The sequence below is a fragment of the Coptis chinensis genome, chromosome 7 (assembly GCF_015680905.1).
Source record: "Coptis chinensis isolate HL-2020 chromosome 7, ASM1568090v1, whole genome shotgun sequence".
Lineage (NCBI taxonomy): Eukaryota > Viridiplantae > Streptophyta > Magnoliopsida > Ranunculales > Ranunculaceae > Coptis > Coptis chinensis.
This window is the reverse complement of record NC_141462.1, coordinates 10,225,998-10,245,555: the sequence shown is the minus strand read 5'-3', so window position 1 is coordinate 10,245,555 and position 19,558 is coordinate 10,225,998. Positions and strand designations below refer to the sequence as shown.

Sequence of the window (19,558 nt, the reverse complement as noted above, 5' to 3'; positions counted from 1 at the left end):
ATGCCCCATGTTTGATTCGGACACGAGAGTCCGCGGAGGGCTCATCCCCCCCGTACTCATTCAGATTGCCCCACGACATATCCGCGAAGTGTCTTCTCGCCCTCCGCTCTCCTTCAGAATGCACATCTGGGAACAACTCAACCTGCCCTATTTTTATTTCGACACGAGGGTCCGCGGAGGGCTCATCCCCCCCCCGGGCACTCATTCGGATAGTCCCACAGCATATCTGCGAAGGTTCTTCTCAAACCCCTCCGCTTTCTCTGCTCTGGAATGGAGTCTGATGAGGGGCAACTCAACTTGCCCCCATGTTTGATTCGGACACGAGGGTCCGTGGAGGGCTCATCCCCCCGCACTCATTCGGATAGTTCCAGAGCATATCCGCAAAGGTTTTTCTTGAACCCCTCTGCTCTCCTTCGAAATGCACATCCGAGAACAGCTTAGCTTGCCCCATGTTTGATTCGGACACGAGGGTTCGCGAAAAGGGCTCATCCCCCCGCACTCATTCGGATTCCCCCACGACATATCCGCGAAGGATCTTCTCGAACCCCTCCGCTCTCTTTCGGAATGCACATCCGGGAACATCTCAGCTTGCCCCATGTTTGATTCGGACACGAGGGTCTCGCGGAAGGCTCATCCCCCCGCACTCATTCGGATAGTCCAAGAGCATATCCATGAAGGTTCTTCTCAAACCCCCACTCTCCTTCGAAATGCACATCCGGAACAATTTCGGCCGCCCCATGTTTGTTCCGGACACGAGGGTCTGCGGAGGGCTCATCCCCTCCGTACTCATTCGGACAGCCCCATGACATATCCGCGAAGGGTTTTCTCGAACCCCTCTGCTCTCCTTCAGAAAGTGTAACAGCATATCCAATCACATTTTTTGTAGTTTTGTTGTGGTACCGCAGGTCTTTCTCTTTCTCTGCAACCCTGAGGTGTACGACCATGTTTCTCATTCATGGTCCGCGACCTCCTAGAGCACATAGTTCATGGAATGCCACGAGGTTTAGTGGCAATCCCAATATGTCCCCACATACATCTCTGCCAAGGACAGGGACAAGGCTTGCTTGCCCCCAGTGTAACTCTGGTTGACGGCCGAGTCATTACTCGTCCGTCTATTATGTACATGACGGTAAAAGAAACGAATTACCGGCCGCGTTGTATGTCTCTCCACCTTTTTTGTAATCATCTTACCATCCGTATTCGGACGCTCCAAGCCGTTGATCTCAGTCCCAACCTCCATAAACTTCATGATTTTAAGCAGTAAAAGCATTGAAGAACTCTTCTGAGATATCCAACTTATGCATTTTCTATGACCCACCCATCCACCATGCTCCAGAGACAATAAACTTAATCAAATGACCTCAGTGTTAAAGACGTTACTCTTTCGATTCCGTCATTAAATTTCCATTTCTCCGTCATCGACGACCTTCAGTGGTCGCTGCCACTTCGATCTTTGCTCCATTTTGCTACCCTTTGTCAAACACCTCCTGTTCCTATTTTGATAATTGTAGAAAAACACCTTTGAATATTTTGCTTCACCTCAAGCACACATAACACATCACTTTTACCGCACACTTTGGAGATGCGAAGCAAACACACTTCACCATTCTAGCAATTCTAAGCACGAGCACTAACACAGCTAAAAACGACTTCACCAGATGGCAGTACCACCACGTTTCTATGTGCCATCATCGTCTACAGACATCAAGATAGCCCCACCCCCATCAGTCACCACATATACCAAACCAACAGTCAACACACCATTTCTTCATCCACCACCGACAGACAACATCACCTGTCGACCACCACCACAACATTGGATTGAACCCAAATTTCTTTCTCATTTTTTTTTCTTTTTCTTCTCCGACTCCGCTCTATTCATCCTTTTTCCCATAAATCAAACACAAAATTCTAACACCAATTAAACTTTCTTTAAGAATATCAAACATTTCGACTCGTAAACGAGCTCCTCCGACATTATGCTAGATTCAGGTATATCCAAACCAATGTCCCCAACTTCCAAATAATTCCAACCCTTCTTCCACTAATCCACCATGTCTACACGCAGAAAGCACAGCAATAAAAGCAACTCTATCCAGCTTGATGCCAACTGATTCCATTTCTCTAAACCTTTCAAGTGCCACGCAAGGAAAACCATGGAGGCATGGAGCCCAAGGGCTGAGATTAGAGTTGTCCATGAGAACAAATTTTTCTCTGGCATTTCATTAAATACTTTCACCGAACTCTCCATACTGCCACACTTAGCATACATGTCTACCAGGATGTTACACACAAACAAGTCACAGCGGCTGAAGTCCATCTTAATCATATGGCCATGTATGGCACCGCCCAAAAGCCAGTCACAAAGCCTAGTAGTCGATACTTAATAGGCTTACCAAAGTATAATAGTCGGGTAGTGTTTGAACCGATTGCATGCCTTTGAACAGTTCAAAAGCCTTTATGTAATCCCTAGATCGGGCACAAGCTGCAATCAAAGTATTCCAAGGCACTATATCAAATTCGTCAATTTGATTAAGCAACTTTTGGGTTTCTTGGCATTGGCCACTTCTGTTATGTATTCCAGCAAGTATATTCGAGGAGACTGTGGTTAGTGATTGGGTTGAATCGGTGGCAAACGACAATGCATGAGAAAGCAGACCATTAATGTGATACGAGGCAACCAGAGAGCTGGAGACGTACTCATGTTGATGGTAACCCTTCTTTAATATCAAACAATGAAGTTGTCCAACTCTTGAGTCGAAGACGACTTAAGAACAACTGAGAAAGTATACTCATTAGGATATGATAATCAGCACGAATCATCTGCCGTAATAGATAAAATGGTGTATGAGAATCCTCATTTGAATGTCCGGCTATCAATGCATTCCAAGAAACTACATTTGTTGATTGGAGTTCAGAAAATAAAAGATCTGCTTGTTCCAAACAATTGCATTTTGCATAGCAATCAAGCTTTGGCGTGTATAAGCTCTCCATATTTAATAGCTTGCATCCCAGCACAGGAACTAATAACACTTGCAAATGTGGACTGTTCTTGCGAGAAACCCTACAGGGGCATTGTCAAAAACAAGTCCAAAGTTTTTCCTGGATAAATACTCTTTGCAAAAGCTCTAATAATAATGCTCCACGAAACCATATCCTTGACATGAATCTGTTCAAATACGTTCTCACCAAGGAAAACATCTGCACATTGTACATATTTACAAGAGAATTGCAACTGAGGTGTAAAACTCTGAGCCAGTTTTAAGCACCAACCCCTGAATTTGTTTACCTACTTGAAGATAAGCTAACCCTTTAAACCCAGACAAAATACCTTCAAAAGAACGTTCAGATGGATATTCATTCTCTCTAAGTAGCTCACGAGAACATAATCACAGATTCCTCAACAAACCCATGATGCCCAAAGGAAGAAATCACGAGAATTCCAAGTCACCAAGTTCCTATAAGGCATTTCTTTAAAATGTTTCATAGCTCCATCCAAATTTCCATACCGACCAAACAAACCCACCAACGACGTTCCAGGAAAAGCATCACTATAAAGCAACCCATTCTTGACCATCAAACAATGCAATTGAAACCCTTGAAAAAGCTCCAACTTAGGCTAATTTAAAGCAAACTTTCGAAAGTATACTCCGTAGGACTAAAGGTGACACCTTTTTCTTGTATTTCTTCAGGAACATGGTATTAGCGGTAACTGCCCACCATCTTCGCCTCATCTACTGCCTAGTTCCCACAGACGGTGCCATTTGTCGCATCCTATTCCGCGACTATTCCTTCTACTAGTATTAGTGCTCTATTTTTTATTGGCTGCACCAATTAGGTTGCCTACGTACCCATTTCGAGATCAAGCCGTAGTTCACCTCCACTCTTTCTATTTACCTCTCTCTCTCTTTTCTCCTGAGTTCCCTCCTCCCTTCCCCCTTCCCTTTTATATCTCTCTCCTTAGATTTAACTTATAGGGCATAATATAGTCTTGGGCCTATTCTCTGGGCCCAATACATATTATGGTCCATCTATGAAAATGGCTACTACATAAACTTTGCATTATTTATAAGAATCACCACAAAGCAAAAGAGCATCGAAGTTCTTCAAGATGATCAACAATATTATTTATGTGTGCCTCGAATGACAACCTAGCTTCAGAATCATTGTGTGGTTGCTAGAATCATTGTGTAGTGATTGGTGAGATCATGTGAAACAAAATTGTAAAGAGGCAACTTCCAATAAATTTTGAAAATAAAATCATGTCAACCAAGAGTAATCATTTACAAGCAATTGTTAGCTCTCTAACGGGCAAGGGTTCTTTTCATGTGTTAGCTATTAGTAGAAACTAGATTTTTGGACCCGTTGAATGGGGACCATTTTTATATCATTTTTTAAATTTGGATGCATGGGTTCCACCATGCACTCTTCTAATCAGTTTGAGCACTAGAGCTAGAGTAACTTATACATAGGAGACGAAAATGAGCATTATACCAAGTTAATAATAAAAAGAAAACTTTAAATTCATACTAGAATAACTGCATAGCAGTAGGGGCGTGAGCGTAGCAAGGGAGGAGATGAGAGGAGGGAGATGAGGAGGAAGATGAAGGAGGGAGATGAAGAGAAGATCAAGAGATGAGAAGGGTAGGAGATGAGAGAAGGAAGATGAATGAGGGAGATGAAGGGCGGAGAAGAGAGAGAGAGAGAGAGAGAGAGAGAGAGGGGGGGGGGGACACCAACGAAGTGGATTTTAGGGGGGCTTTTGAAACCGACCTCAAGAGTTCGCTACGCTCACGGATTATAAGTGCTGAAAATATTCTAATTGAGCTACTCTTCGAACAATCGATTGAGTCCCCTTTAGGGTTTGTAGTAGTTGCAATGACCTTTTGAATTTTGAGTCAAACGACCAATTGTATCCACTATATGCTACCCGGCCTCTTACTTTCTTCCCCACATGACTATTACTAAAAGAAAGTTTGCAATCACAAATGTACAAAATATTGTAACAATGAAAGTTCATGAACAAAACACGACAATGACTTGGGCAGTCGAAGATGGAACAATTTTTTTTAAGGTAATTGTATAGCATTACCAACTCTACATTTTCATGAAGTCAACTTCTTATTTTAGTTGTTGAATCAAAGCTTTAGCTTTTGTGGCCCTTTTTTCGGCAGCATTAGCTTTCTCAAGTTCTTCTTTCAGGAATTTTACCTCGGACTTCAGCTCTTTCATCAATTCAGTGCTCTCGTTGGATTTTAACTCAACATTGGAATCAAGTAAGGCCTTCACACGACACAACTCTGCAGAAAGCAATTCCACTTTCTCGGCATGAATTTCTGCAATCTTGGTCGCATCATCGACATGGCTTAATGCTTGATTATTTGCATCACTCATCATGGGCATCTCATGTTTCATTCGTTTGAGCTCCTCTATAGTGGACAGAAGGGATGTGACATCGATCGATAGCATATTGGAGTCGGACAGCAGTAATCTCGTTCTGCCATTCCTCTTCCCTCTTTTGTGTTGCATATACTTCTGTGAGTAGCCCATAAATTCTCAATCTCGGTAGTATCCTCCACTCGTTTTTTAGAAACTAAAGCTTCCCAATCTTTTCAGTAGCCTCCTCAGCCAATTTCTCCATAGCCTTCAACTCCTCAAGAGCTAAAGCCTTCTCTTTCTCCACAGATGCTTAACTGATCTTTCGAGTCCTTAAGTTCCTCCTGAATCTGACTCAACTGTGCCTGCATATATATTTGATCCTTCCGACGTGCGAGGTTGTGTTTTCTACACAAAACATAAATGTACAAAAGTAAACCGAAAAATTAGACAATGTAAGACTAATAAAGTATCATGATTGTAATAATTACTTTAATCAACTTACATCAGGTATAAAAAGTAAAACTGATCTTAGGGATCTATGTTATGAATATACATACCTCCTTAAAAGCAGTTAGCTTCATAAGTAATGTGTGTTATGATATTAGCATGCTCTCAAAGCTACTGCTTATTCACTATTTTAGTCATTAGTATATGAATATACAGACCCCCTTAAAAGCAGTTACCTTTATAAGTTAAAGTGTGCTATGTAATCACTTGAATGGACAGAATAGACGATGTCTCTGTTAGTTATGTTTGTATTGAAGTCTCAAAACTAATGATTCATAACTTAAGCTACTAAATCTGGATGAGAAAAATTACTATGGACTAATAATCTACAAAGTAATGTGCCGATGCTAACCGTGCATGTATATCTACATAAGCTATATAACTAAAATTAATTAATTAGGTGAATGTGCTATTATCAAACAAAGGTAATATAATTAAGCTTTATAATTGTTTAAGACGACCAAGAATCACTAAATACATCTCATTGCGAATGTGCTATTATCTAGCGAATTCATTATGTCGAATCACAATGAGATCATTAATTAATGAGAGTTCATACGCCTAGATATTAGTAGTTGTATATGGACATGAACTTTCAAATTCTAATATAATTTTCAATTCTAATACAATTCAAGAAGGAACTCATTCTTGCTACTTTTTGAAAGTAGCCTTATTTTTACAATTGGTACGAAGTCGGATACAATGGGTGCAAAGGACTTAATCAAACAGAACTTGATAAAATCAACAACATATAATCAAAGACTTTTACTACACAGTTTACATAATCAAAGACTTTTACCACACAAAAACATAGTAAACGCAAAGTCATTATACTATGTGAATAACTTAACACCACTGGCAATAGCATTGTAACAATCAACAATCTCAACATGACATATTTTAAAATAAAAATAACTAAAGAGTAGAAAACTCCAATTACAAAATTTTATTTACTCGCTTAGTTATCGTAAAAATAATATGACAATTGACAACCTCCCAACTTTAACTGAAGAACGGAACATAGCATATTGTAGTTAGCATAACAAAATATTGTAGGCAACTTAGTGGCCAAGACCATTGGAGGGGTCTATTGAACCCTCTCACAAATGATATGCGGGCATACCTCCTTCACTATACCGCCTACTCTCTTTATGGTTGGTTTACAAACCCACAATTGTCTGAAGTACAAAGTAACTAAATACATGTACGCAACTGCATAGCAATTAAAAGTGCTATTTAATCTTGATCCCAAAAATTGAAAAGTTACCTATACATTAACTTAGTATAATGAGTTATACTACCCAAATAATGTTTATTTGATAAACAATAAAACAATCAGCTGCTTTGGGCTAGCTTATTATATGGTTAATACTGCCTAGCTATAAGTTAATTATAGTATTACTGGTTGGTTAATTTAATATGTGAAATAACTACACATGTTGAAGAGGCTTGGAGCGGTAGAGAAGATGGATATAGAAACAAAACACTAAAGAGGAAGGAGAAAGCATGCGTGCGTCTTCTGTTAGTATGTTTGAATCGATCAAATGAAGGGATTTTTCTGAGTACATTTCCTAAATATTGTTTCTGAAAGATTGTTTCCTATTTGAGTACAACAATTGTTCCTAAGAGTTAAGAGTAAGTCAATCAAATCTTAATTGTATTATTAATCGTGCACATAGCCAAAGTTGCAGTAGAAGAAAATATAGGTAGAGAGGAACACCTTGTCAACTGCATTCAATGACTTGTATCATAAATACCCCAGAGAGTTTTTCCCACTATACATTCATTAAAGGGGCAAAGTTCAAAATAGCATCATCAACCACACTAAAAAACATTGCTAGCAAGTCTAGCTACTGCTTGATTCGTTACCCCCTAACCCATGATGAATCATGTAACTACTAGCTTCCTACATATATATTTTACCATATTAAGACAATGCCAAGGTGCATGTCATTTGCCATCAACTATGTCTCGCCCCAAATTTCATAATGACTGATTACCAAAGACACATGGCATCTACAATCATTATGAAACTCGGGATGTGATCAGACCAACTAAGCAAAACCCAAACTAAACAAAGACAAAATAATCTTACAAAAATTTCGGCAGAGTCTCCTCTGTATTTTCAACATTTCATAAACTTAAATCCTGTCATAACCTAAAAATCATAACAATATAAATATCTCATTGTTTAACCCAGTTACTTAATCGTCTCGACAAATGGCAGAACAGTTAAATAACCCTTACGCCTCGAGACAATTTAGTTCCTTCCCTTAGAAGGCATTAGTTTCTCTAGCGCGTCTAAAATGTACTAAAAACATTATATAATTTACATCATGACTATTAGTTCCTCTATACAGTGTGAGACATCCTTTTATCAAAGTTATTCAACAAATAAAATAGATTTACCTTATCCAAAAATCTTTATATGGTAATCCACCCCTACAAAAAGGTTAGTATACTTACCATCCTACAAAGCATATTTATATTAAGTCTGAACTAACCTCCACATTAGTGCAAATCACCTTCAAACAACCATTAGTGTCTGCTTCCCTTGCTTATAGTGTCTCCAACTGAAAGCATGAATTTCATGAATTCTTGTCAATCTGAAGAAGCCTATATACTTAAGGTCATAGGATCAAAATCACAGCCATCTACATGTATGCAATTTCAAATTGGAACCAAAATAAATGTAAATGATCGAAATAGCAGATGAAAATGGTGAAGGAAAATTATCACAGGAAAATATTTAGAAATGTAACTTTCTAGCGAAGAGCAAAGTACTTAAACATTTAAGTTAAAGAAATTAAAGTTGGTGTGAAGAATTCAACCCTAATGACAATTAAACAAAACTCAAAGTCTATAAAAGTTTTGAGTATCCAAAATCCTTAACTTAACCAAGTATCAAAAGCTTTGTAGACTTTTGGTATGCATTGGGGGTTACACTAAAATTACAAAAATTAGGTGTTTCTACAACGAATTAATCATATACCCTATAATAATACATGTGATTTGCATAGAATATGTACTTAATGAAACATCAAATAACTACACAAATTAGTATTTAACTCAAACAACATGCAATGAAGCATTGCTTTCTCAACTGTGGGAGCATACCTACCAGTGCAGTATGCCAGTGATTCTAGGCCCTTTTGAACACCTTCACACAATGAACTGTTTGTTTTCCAGAAAAAGAGAGGCGAGAACACGAATTATATTTGTAATAAAGCATTTGATATTTTATACCTGGACCTTTTCACTTTCTTCAAGAATTCTTGCAACAAAAGATTTGTAATCATGAGTTCAATGAAGAATAGTTCAATCAGTATACATTTTATTGTGTTTGGACTTTCAGGTGAAAACAAAATACATAAGAGGAGATTACTTATTTGTGAGTACATACTTTCCAGTGATGGATTGAGATGAATTGCAAAAAATATGTGACTAAACTTTGTCTTCTATGGGAGAGAGAAGAAATTGATACTTGCTCTTTAACTACGGGAGAGGTAAGTTTCAACACTAAACCTTTGCATTGTAAATATAGTAAACTACTAACCAAGAATTCAAATATCTCGAAGCTTGAAGCCTTGATGTCGAAATTAGTTCATGTGGTGTGAAGTTTACCTTTTGAGTCGATACTGAGCTAGAATGTAGTTCTTATCAACAACACATCTATTGATACTCGTCAAAGCATTCAACGAAATTAGCCCAACTTTGGATGAATTCAAATGCAAACAATGATGAAATTAAAAGAAATTTGAAGCTACAGATACACCGAAAGAGGGAGAGATAGAGTATTAAAAATGAGTAGTAGTGTAGGAGAAAACTTAAAGTTCCATAGACTCCCGAAGTGCCTAAAAATACAACTAAACTGTCAAGTTCAAAAGACCAATTGAATTTGATAAAAAAAAAATTAGTCGTTCATAAGTCATAACTACTTTACTCGTGAATCTTACCCCTCATTATTAGTGATCATGTAAAGGTATATCTGTTCTCTTTTTTGGGGTTTTGTTTTTTTATCTTTTGTTTGGGTATTGAAACCATTTACCATTTACAGGAAATCCACACAATTCTAAATGCAAAGCAAAGGAGCTCACGAATCAAGAAGAGTAGAAAAATAAATTCTGCATGTTGGAAATAAATAGAATTGAATTCAAAAGATGTAAAGCTTGGAAAAATACCTGTTGGATTTTGCAAACAATCTCTTCAATCAAGAAAGTGATTTAATGGTGTCGGAGTGCTCGAGATGATTGGTACCATCTGAAAGATAACATACTGGCAATAGGGCAGTGAAATTAAGGAACCGAATAGAGAATGGTTTGAGAGAGGTGAGAGAATGAATTGACAGAGGGTTGTTTTGTTAAAATTTCAACCTTTTTATCACTAATCCAAAAAATTGATATGATTTTAGAGAGAATCAATGAGAAGACACGTACATAATATCAAAGGTCAAATAAATGAAATGCAAAAAAACAGGGAATGGATATTCAAAAAAGTCAAATTTCAATTGAGAAACATAAATTATGAATCAAATAAGATCAAATGAATCAAATAAGATCAAATGAATCAAAAATCAAAAAGGAAAGATCGGGTATTCAAAGAAATCGTCTATTACATGAATCCATTCCTAAGCAATGTCTATAAAACTATAACCACACGACAAATAAGAAAACTCGAGTGTACCTGACAGCTATGGTTCTTTTTTGTGTAACGTCATCTACTTAGGAATCTAGGTTAGTTTCCATGAATCACGTTCTCAAATGGTTGGTCTCAATGCTATAGTGAATTGAATGAACAATCACTTGTACCTGCTTAACATAGTCATATGATCCGAGGGCTGTCCTTCCCTTGAAGAGCATGGGTGGCTTGATTGAATTTATTTATTTAAAACATGTGAGTTTTTGTCTAGACTAAACCAAGTTGTCATGACTTAATGCCAAAAAGACATTTTGAACCTAACAATTCAACTTCCAATCCATTACAAATATCAAACTATAAGAACGGGATTATATATGCATTCCCCCTTTATAAGTAACATCACAAATTTTATCTCTAAGTACAATTTCATAGAGTCGAATGTTAAATGGAGTAAAGCATTTGCATAGTTCCTATAGTGAGATTAACTATTAGGTTTATCTACAAAGATACACCGTACGAAAATTTAAACACTGTCAAAATGTATTGTCCTTTCAAAGGAACCCTTAGCTTGCAAGAATAAATGCACTCCATTGAATATCATTTAACATAGATTGACGTGCACGGTACTAATATTGGGTAAAAGTTTTTGCTTACGACTAACACAATGACCACAACGTTATTTAGAAATGTAGTTTTTTTTTGGGTATGTAGGCGGGTTGTTATAGAGGTCCCCTACCCCTTTTCATATAATAATAAAATGTTGTCATTACTAATGAGGTGATTACCCTTTCAAGTAGGGACCTTTTTTGCCTTCCTCAGTGCTGAATAAAGAATATCAAGTGGAGGCTTCACCATAGGTAACCTTTGAAATGCACCAACAGTTTCCATTGTTACAGGAGTTGTTTCCTTGATAATAATATTGAAAGGGAGGGTATAGTATATATATGTATGTGTGTGTGTGTGTGTGTGTGTGTGTGTGTATTCATACATAAACAAAAGCTCTATGTCAAAAAGATTTTGTTTTTCTATGTTACATGAACACACCTTATTTACTTTATATATATAGAAGAGAATACCTAGTTAGCTCGAGTGGGAGGAAAGCTTCCTTTCACAATTTCATAGGTGGTTGTTTGTACTTTCCTAGAAAATATTACAGGTGCAAGTCCTTCCGAAAATAAACCTGCATTTTGATATCAGCTTAATAACTCATGAAACAATGTGGTATTGAGGTGTGTCCAGACCAGTGATATTTGAACAAACATTTGAGTTACAGAACAATAAGCTTACTTTCCCTAAAAAAATGGGCAAGTGATATTTGAACAAAAAACAAATGAAGAAGGTAGCCTACTTTTGGAAAGCATGGAGCTTCTTAGAAAGAGCTTGTTAGAAGGAATATGCCATAGATGATGCATGATTTCTCTCACTCTCGCTCAGAGCTGTAGATAATAAGTGTATTGGTAAGAAAAGAAGTACATATTTTGAAAAAAGCAACAATTTGTGTCCGTGTTGTCGATTGTGGCCCCAATTAATTTGTGTCGACCGGTATCTAATATAGGTCGCCAATAAGCTCATAAGCCCATCACTTTTACCAAAACAAAAGAAGAAATCCCATTACTTCTGGGATGACTAAATGAGATGCATTATCATTTTGCTACTTCAATAATAAGCTATGAGAATTCATGACATAAGATAAGTATGAGAATTCATTAATAATAAAATAAAACTGGGATTACTTCTTCGCAGATTTGTTGGCAGTATTACTTCAAATCAATTTGATCAGAAAAATCCCTTTAGCAGAGGACGGCAATGAATGAATCCCTGGTAGATTATATTGAAACAAACTTGATGACTTGAACCCATTTCGAACCCATTTATTTAATAGAATCAATTTTCAAATCAAAGAGAGAAAAAGAGTTGTGCATCGTGTTTTCAAATGTAAATCAGTAATTTAAATAGAAAAGTGTAAATATAGTGAACTACTAACCAAGAATTCAAATATCTGAAGCTTGAAGCCTTGATGTCGAAATTAGTTCATGTGGTGTGAAGTTACCTTTTGAGAATTCAAAGCATTCAACCAAATTAGCCTAACTTTGGATGAATTCAAAAAAGACATCGGAAAAAGGAGAGATAGAGTTAGAATTGAAAAACAATCAAAAAAGAAAGAAGAAGAATAGTTGATTTTCTAAGAATATTACTTGCATGAGTTTGTAGAATACATTTGTGCATTGACAATCATATGCAAATTGACTTCTAAGACTTTCTTCAAACATTCAATATGCTAATAGATAACCAAGTTGTAATTGTAATCCAACCAAATCTCATCATTTTTTTCTTGCAGTGCATCAATAACTTCCTCTACTATTACTATTGCCAAAAGCAAAATTCACCATCTCACACCAAATAACCAAATGAATAACAAAACTCTTCAAATCTGAAAATTCGAGATACATGAAGTCATGAATACCCATTTTAGAATAACGAAAGAGAGAGAGTGCGAAACAAAATAGGGAATCAATTATTTCTTATCACTAGCAAAGTCGGTAAAACATTTGGGTGATGATACCAGAGGTCTGGGGCTCGAACCCCGCTAGCATCAAAGAGTTACTGATCTCATTTAATGAGTAGTATATATATATATATATATACTACTCATTAACAAAAGCAAACATAGCATCTCTCATTAACAAAAGCAAACATAGCATCTCACAGAGAAGCATTTAAATTCATTGTCGTCTCTCTAATTGAAATTTCCAAATTTCCATTCTATTTTTCTGTATGTCTCGAAAAGAAGAGAAAATTGGAGGTTGCAATCCTTTTCACCTGTAATATTAACAAATGAGAGTTAATATTATACCATACCAGATATATGAGCTATGTATATTAGAAGCATAGAGCACTATTAACTTCTAATTGTGTTTCTTGGAAAGACAAAAGCTAAATGTGATGGCCTGGTGGACGCATACGATGCCTGGGTTGTTCATAGATGTTGTGGCTTGGTGTGAAGAGGGTAGACATGAAAATAAATTATGTTCCCCAGGCATAACGAAGGGAAAGTTTAGTTAACATAGATAATCTATAAGGTCTTGAGAATAGGCTTGTGAATTTTCAAAACTTTGTTTCTAATTTTAACCATGATGTTCTTATTTGGAATTTGACTTTCATAGTGAGTGGACCAAACAATTGTTGCTCACTTGATATCTTAAACAATTTCAGCACCTATATGTTATGAAAAGAATAGTTCAAATTGCAAAGATTTTAAAAATGAGTAACAAAACTGAATAGATTCAGTGCCCATCTTTTTATTCGGTCTCCCTTAACTTGGTTCAATGTCTTCACCATACACACTATCGATGCTTAACTACTGAGACCATAGTCAAAGGAACAACGATAATAAGACAATGAAATTATATGCATTACGCACAACTGTACAATGACAATGAGCAATTGTACAATGACAATGTGCATCTGTACTTCATAATGAAATTACGCATTATGCACAACTACACGACACATCTGTCCACAGCCACAATGCTCTTTGTGCATGCGGACAAACTACAGACCGACAGAGTGACTAATGTGTGGGAAATTAGAAGGCCTTAAATAGGTGGTTACAAAAAAAAAAAGAAATTGAGCAATCCACTTCCAGCTAAGAACTTAAAAGTATTGGAAAAACGATGGAATTTGTGGAAATTAGACAGCTATGAACCATAAGTTGATTGAACAAACTCTAAATTACATACATTAGATAAACTATGCATTGGTGCCCATTGCATGTTCCCTCACACATTGTCAAAAAGAAGATCTGCAAAATGAAAGGGATCTAAGGTATTAATTTATCGAAGAAAACAACATCCAGGTTAGTGTTCTTAAGATTGTCAAAAGAAAGAAAAAAATCATATAACAATCTGATCCTATTAGTGGAGTACTTATTGTGAAGGGCATAAATTGTTGACAAATGCTTATAGTGATAGTAGTTATGAACTGATATGGTGGAGTAGATGGGTATGTCTAATGGGTTTGATATCTATGATATATACGATATAATCATGGGTTACTGGTGAGTGAGTAACTAACTAAGTAGTGAGCTGGTCCATGATTCCGTTAACCATCCAAGATGAGGAGCATGAATTATTTCTCAAGATGAAAGATTGATATGAACACTAAGTATAATTCTTGTAACTATATGTTTCAAGTGAGCATACCCTACACTTATAAGGAGGTGACAACCTGACAATGAAAATGCTCTTAAAAAAGTACCTGAGAACCATTCAAAGTTTTAACTAATTTCTAGCAGACAACATGGCAAGACTCTACCCATTTAGAAGTTTGAAAGTACAAAGAAGAATATATGTGGAACAAAGAAATTAAAACAATATATACACTTGAAACTAAGAAAAACAATGGTATACAATTGTGATGAAGTACCCATATATTTGAAACTATTAGACCTTTGACTAACACAATCAAGTGGTAGTGTGGTACAATCTAATCATCATTATAATAAAAGTACTTGGTTAAGCAAGGTTTGCTTAATAAGTTCAACAGCTATTGTAGCTGGTGAAGTACAAAATTATGGAAAATCAATAACAAATAAGCAAATGTAGTAGTAGGTTACCTTGTAAGCTAGGTTGTAGGATGACGCATAATGAATTTGAAAAAGGTAATTTTTGGACAACTTCAAGGAACTCGTTGAGATTAAGTACCAGGACCAAAAACCAATTTAACAAAAAATTTGAATTACTGCATACCAACCATAATAGTCAACTAAAAACAGTCAAAATAAAGAGTCTTGATTACTAACTGATCATATGGTCCTATTTATTAAAGATTTCAAATGTTTCAGTTCTAGAATCACCTGTAGGGCATGCTTTGTTATAAATCGCGTCATATCTAGTACTTAAAAAATCTTTCTTGAAAAGAAGTCCAGTCTTATTGTTGCATACCACCACTCCTTTCCAAGTTGCAACAGTCCTTACCTACCCAAGAAGAGAGTCGGCCGTTTGAAGCATCTATGCCACTTGGTTTGAAGTTGGGAATGAGGCGCTTGTTTTTAATTCTCTGGACAATTCAAACTCTCATATGATCACTACGCAAATTGAACTTAATAGTATCCACAAACAACATTATTAATGCATTTGAACTGATTTTGGCTTTGCCTAATGGAATAGGACAACATCAAAATGTTCAAATTTACTTACTAATTTTGAACTTTCCATGAACTTAATAGATTCCAAGAACAAACAATCAAAATTTTACTTACTAATTCTCATGCACACGATTCTTACAATATATATTAAAATGAGGGTTCAATAAGGTCCCTCGCAAGTTAATTTTGCAGGTTCCGAAAGCTTGATAAACTTATGAGCACAGAGAAATAAGAATCAGAAGCAAGAAGAAACTGTCATCATCATGAATACAATGACTCTGTGTACTCTACGTAAAGATGACTTTCCTATCCATGTTAAGAGTTAATAAAACTAAGTTCTGCTTGGACTGAATGCATGAATTCCTCCCATTCTCTTAGGCTGTTATATCCTCAACTCGGGTATCAACATTAATGAAGTGATACAACAATAAAACATATTAATCCGGGGAAAATATGGAGGGAGGGGGGAGCGTGTATATGTGAATGCAACAAAGTATATAAGAATTATGTACCTGAACTAGTAACTAGAGAGATTTCAAGTACTCAATTGCTTCATCCAACATGGAAGCTTTGTCTGACTGATATAGGAAGAAACAAATTAGGAGAAAAAAAACAGTAAACATACAATCAAGAAGAAGAAGAATCCACTCAAAGTCCCAAAGATATATGCAAGAGAGGAAGATGTAATGACCTTATTGCATCGGGGTATGAGTTCTCGCAAGGCCTTCATCTTTTCATTTATCCTATCTCGATGTCTCTGCATAAAACATAGCACGTTACTTCCAAATCAAGATGACTGAAACCAAATGAAAATCAACACATATTATATCCAGTGTGTCCTCCAATCCGTTCCTACCCCAGGTAAATTCAAATAGAGAATAAAAATCAATTAGGTGGAACAAAAAATTTGGAAACTTTAATATATATATATACAAATTCAAAGCTGAAGTAAATTAACTGAAAGAGATTAAACAATATACAATCTTGCGCGCTCTATGGTTATGGTTGGAGATTCATCAATAGAAAGCCGGTGAAAAGATAGATTGAAATCTAATCAATAAGATCATCTCCACACTTAATATTCAAAACCCATAATTAATTTAAGAAATTAAACAAACCCCAACAAATCACAAATCTAGAAGTAATGAAAAAATAAGAATTTTGTTTTTCCAAGAGCGATTAATGGAGAAGGAGCATCTGTGCACTTTTTGGGTTTAGGTAATTTTTTTTCTCTTGTTACTTCTTGTTTGTAAGTAGGCAAGGGTTTAGAGATTTTTTATAGAGGCGAGCAAAAAGGAGAAGTTGGTTATGTGTTTAGAATGCGTGGGGTTTTTTTTTTTGTTATTTTCGATTATATTTAAGAGTGAAATGCAGCTGATTTCAAGCTTGGGAGATCAATGTTGATACTCAGTAGTCAGTACTTTGATGGAAAGGTGACAATCTATCGTTTCGTTTTGCTGGAAATAAATGGAAACCAATTAAGAATTAAAAGAGAGAATTGGGTTTTAACACCTTCCACTACCCAGAAAAAAAAAATATTAGTAAACTGATAAGTTGGTGAGAATAGTGAGAAAAAATTGGCAATGCAAGAGTAACTCATTGGTGGCTGCTAATAAATACATTACAAAAATTCACACTGCTCATCAAGAAGCAGTCGCACTAACTTAAGCGTGAAAGAAAAATTAGAAGCTATTCATAATAATTAGAGGAATGTTTGCCTCTCTGTAGCTAGAGGAAATAATTTCCCTTCTCTATGAATCAATGCAGATACACACAGACACACTTATCTACGGGTTAGACGTCTACCGTAGGTCTAAGAATTCATTTCGTATATTGACTGTGACTTAATATTTAAGAAAATGTAGGAGAAGCCGTAAACTTAAATCAATATAATCCAAGAGTTGGTGGCACCGACTATTGCTTTATTAGCTACGCATCACTTAAATTCATCTGCATATTGTTACTTCAGACCAATATAATCAAGCCAGATTACTACATACACACATTGTCTAAAATCTAAATCAATACTTCAATTGTGTTACATTTATAAGAACTGATGTAAAAGGACACCAATGTTGACATTAGTAATTATTGGAGATTCTAATTAGCACTAATACGGTTGTACCAAATGCAGCCACAAAATATCCCCAATCACATTTATACAACCATATTCTCATTTCCAAATGCCAATCACAATTTTTTTAACAACAAATAACCAAATCAACTGAAAGCATAATACAGAGAATTAAAGTTGATTCCTGCAAGTTCTAGCTTTCTCACCAGAATTTTGCAGAGATTCAATTACGCTATCAGTATAAGAAGCTTTCTCTTGACCATTAATCAGCCTCGCTGGTTCAACCAAACAACCGTGTTGACAAAGTTGATGGGTTATTAAAGAATCTTGGTTTGAAGAGAAGGGTGTTTTAGATTTGGTGTTCAAACAATTGAAAACAGGAAAAGAACTTTGATTCATGTGTTTTTTTTAGGAATTCATTTTAATAGGTTATAAATCTAGTGATTAGCTTTTGACTTTTTTTTTTTTGAGAAGAAAGGTTCGGGTTTGACGAAGGGGAATGGTTATCTTATTTTGGGTTATTGCTATTAATCGCGAACAATTGAATGGAGAAGGTTTTGGAATTATCCATTTTCCATAGAGTTTCAGAATTCGGGGGTTGGCTTTTGACGAAAGGTTTCGGGTTTCCTAGTTTTTAAGAGCAAAAAGAGAGATTTTTATTTTATTTTAGGAGGGTTTTTATTTTTGTTATTTTTCTATGTAAGTTTTGGATTAGATGGATTTTGCGATAAAATAGAATTTTGGGGAGGCTATAGTAATTTAATAATAGACTAGAGAGAATTAAGCAAATACAGGGAGGTGTCACTAATTATTATTCCATCCAATTTTGTAGGAGCCAATCATATTCTTTAGAAGCAAAATGGAAATGATATGGTGAGTGATGAGAGAGAATCTTTTATATATATATATATATACAAGAAAATGTAGGGGAGTACTGGTCCCCTTAGAGGTGTAGACTCATGGTCTACTTTACGTCTTGTTACTACACAATAACTGTGATAACTCCGATCAAGGTAACCAGGGCCGGCTCTGAGATTGTGGAGGCTTTGGGCGAACTTTTACATAGGGCCTATAGACATTGCCATAACAAAAAAGTCCAGATTTTTTTTATTTTTTGCACCATTTTATGTATCTTGTGATATATATAATTTTCGGAAATCATAACATAAGCAATTGTGTGGTGTAGTAGTTGTGTATCCAATTTTAGTGGTTGTAATGAGAGTTCGAGTCATTGTAACAACATTTTCAAAGGACTATTATGTATTTTATTGCCAAAAATTGACTTTGGGCCTAACAAATGGGCCTAACAAAATGCAAACTGATCAGGCCCATACCAACAAAATCATACTAATTGTGGTCTAAATGGGGGCCCTTTAGTTAGGCTGAAGCTTGGAGGCCCTAGGCGTTCACCTAGTTGGCCTTGCCCCAGAGCCGCATTTAGGAGGTAATCGTAATTAAATTAGAAAACCTGAGTTTTGCATTTTTTGTATCATTGAACCATATCTATTTTCAAAATAAAAACTATTTAATTTTTTTTTATCATGGGTAGTTTGATTATAATTGAATGAAAAATGGTTGGTGTGGATCGGAGGAAAACTTCGTGATTAGCAAAAACGTTTATGTAGAGCGATAGTGCTAATTTTTTCTTCAATATATGGTTTATATCATAATGGCCACCAATTTGATGCTCACCTAGAGATGCTCTTAGAAAGCATATTGATCCGAGTTTTCAAAGTTGGACCAGAGGTTAGCTTATTATGTTTAACAAGTATGCAAACTGTGATACACATCGGTTTTCTTAAGTCTCACCTGCC

At 36.0% G+C, this 19,558-nt stretch overlaps 2 long non-coding RNA genes and 1 pseudogene across 15 annotated transcripts; all 3 read right to left on the bottom strand.

Moving 5' to 3' along the window:
• Positions 1-1,870: 1,870 nt before the first annotated feature.
• LOC147485920 (pentatricopeptide repeat-containing protein At3g58590 pseudogene) lies at positions 1,871-3,855 on the bottom strand (annotated as a pseudogene).
• A 1,134-nt stretch (positions 3,856-4,989) lies between these two features.
• On the bottom strand, positions 4,990-12,391 carry LOC147485919 (uncharacterized). Of its 7 annotated transcripts, XR_015201531.1 has the most exons (5): positions 12,258-12,372; positions 11,873-11,960; positions 11,601-11,704; positions 8,391-10,161; positions 4,990-8,044 (listed from the first exon to the last, which is right to left on the bottom strand). It is a non-coding gene; the product is annotated as an uncharacterized LOC147485919 (long non-coding RNA). The 7 variants fall into 7 exon arrangements; XR_015201532.1 differs by having other exon boundaries at positions 4,990-5,784; positions 7,982-8,044; positions 11,601-12,391; XR_015201528.1 differs by having other exon boundaries at positions 11,873-12,391.
• A 524-nt stretch (positions 12,392-12,915) lies between these two features.
• On the bottom strand, positions 12,916-18,418 carry LOC147485918 (uncharacterized). 8 transcript variants are annotated; one of them, XR_015202269.1, is made up of 7 exons: positions 17,951-18,418; positions 16,362-16,427; positions 16,183-16,248; positions 15,501-15,582; positions 14,265-14,326; positions 13,171-13,344; positions 12,916-13,052 (listed from the first exon to the last, which is right to left on the bottom strand). It is a non-coding gene; the product is annotated as an uncharacterized LOC147485918 (long non-coding RNA). The 8 variants fall into 8 exon arrangements; XR_015202272.1 differs by having other exon boundaries at positions 15,505-15,582; XR_015202268.1 differs by having other exon boundaries at positions 12,916-13,344; positions 17,951-18,417.
• Positions 18,419-19,558: the final 1,140 nt, after the last annotated feature.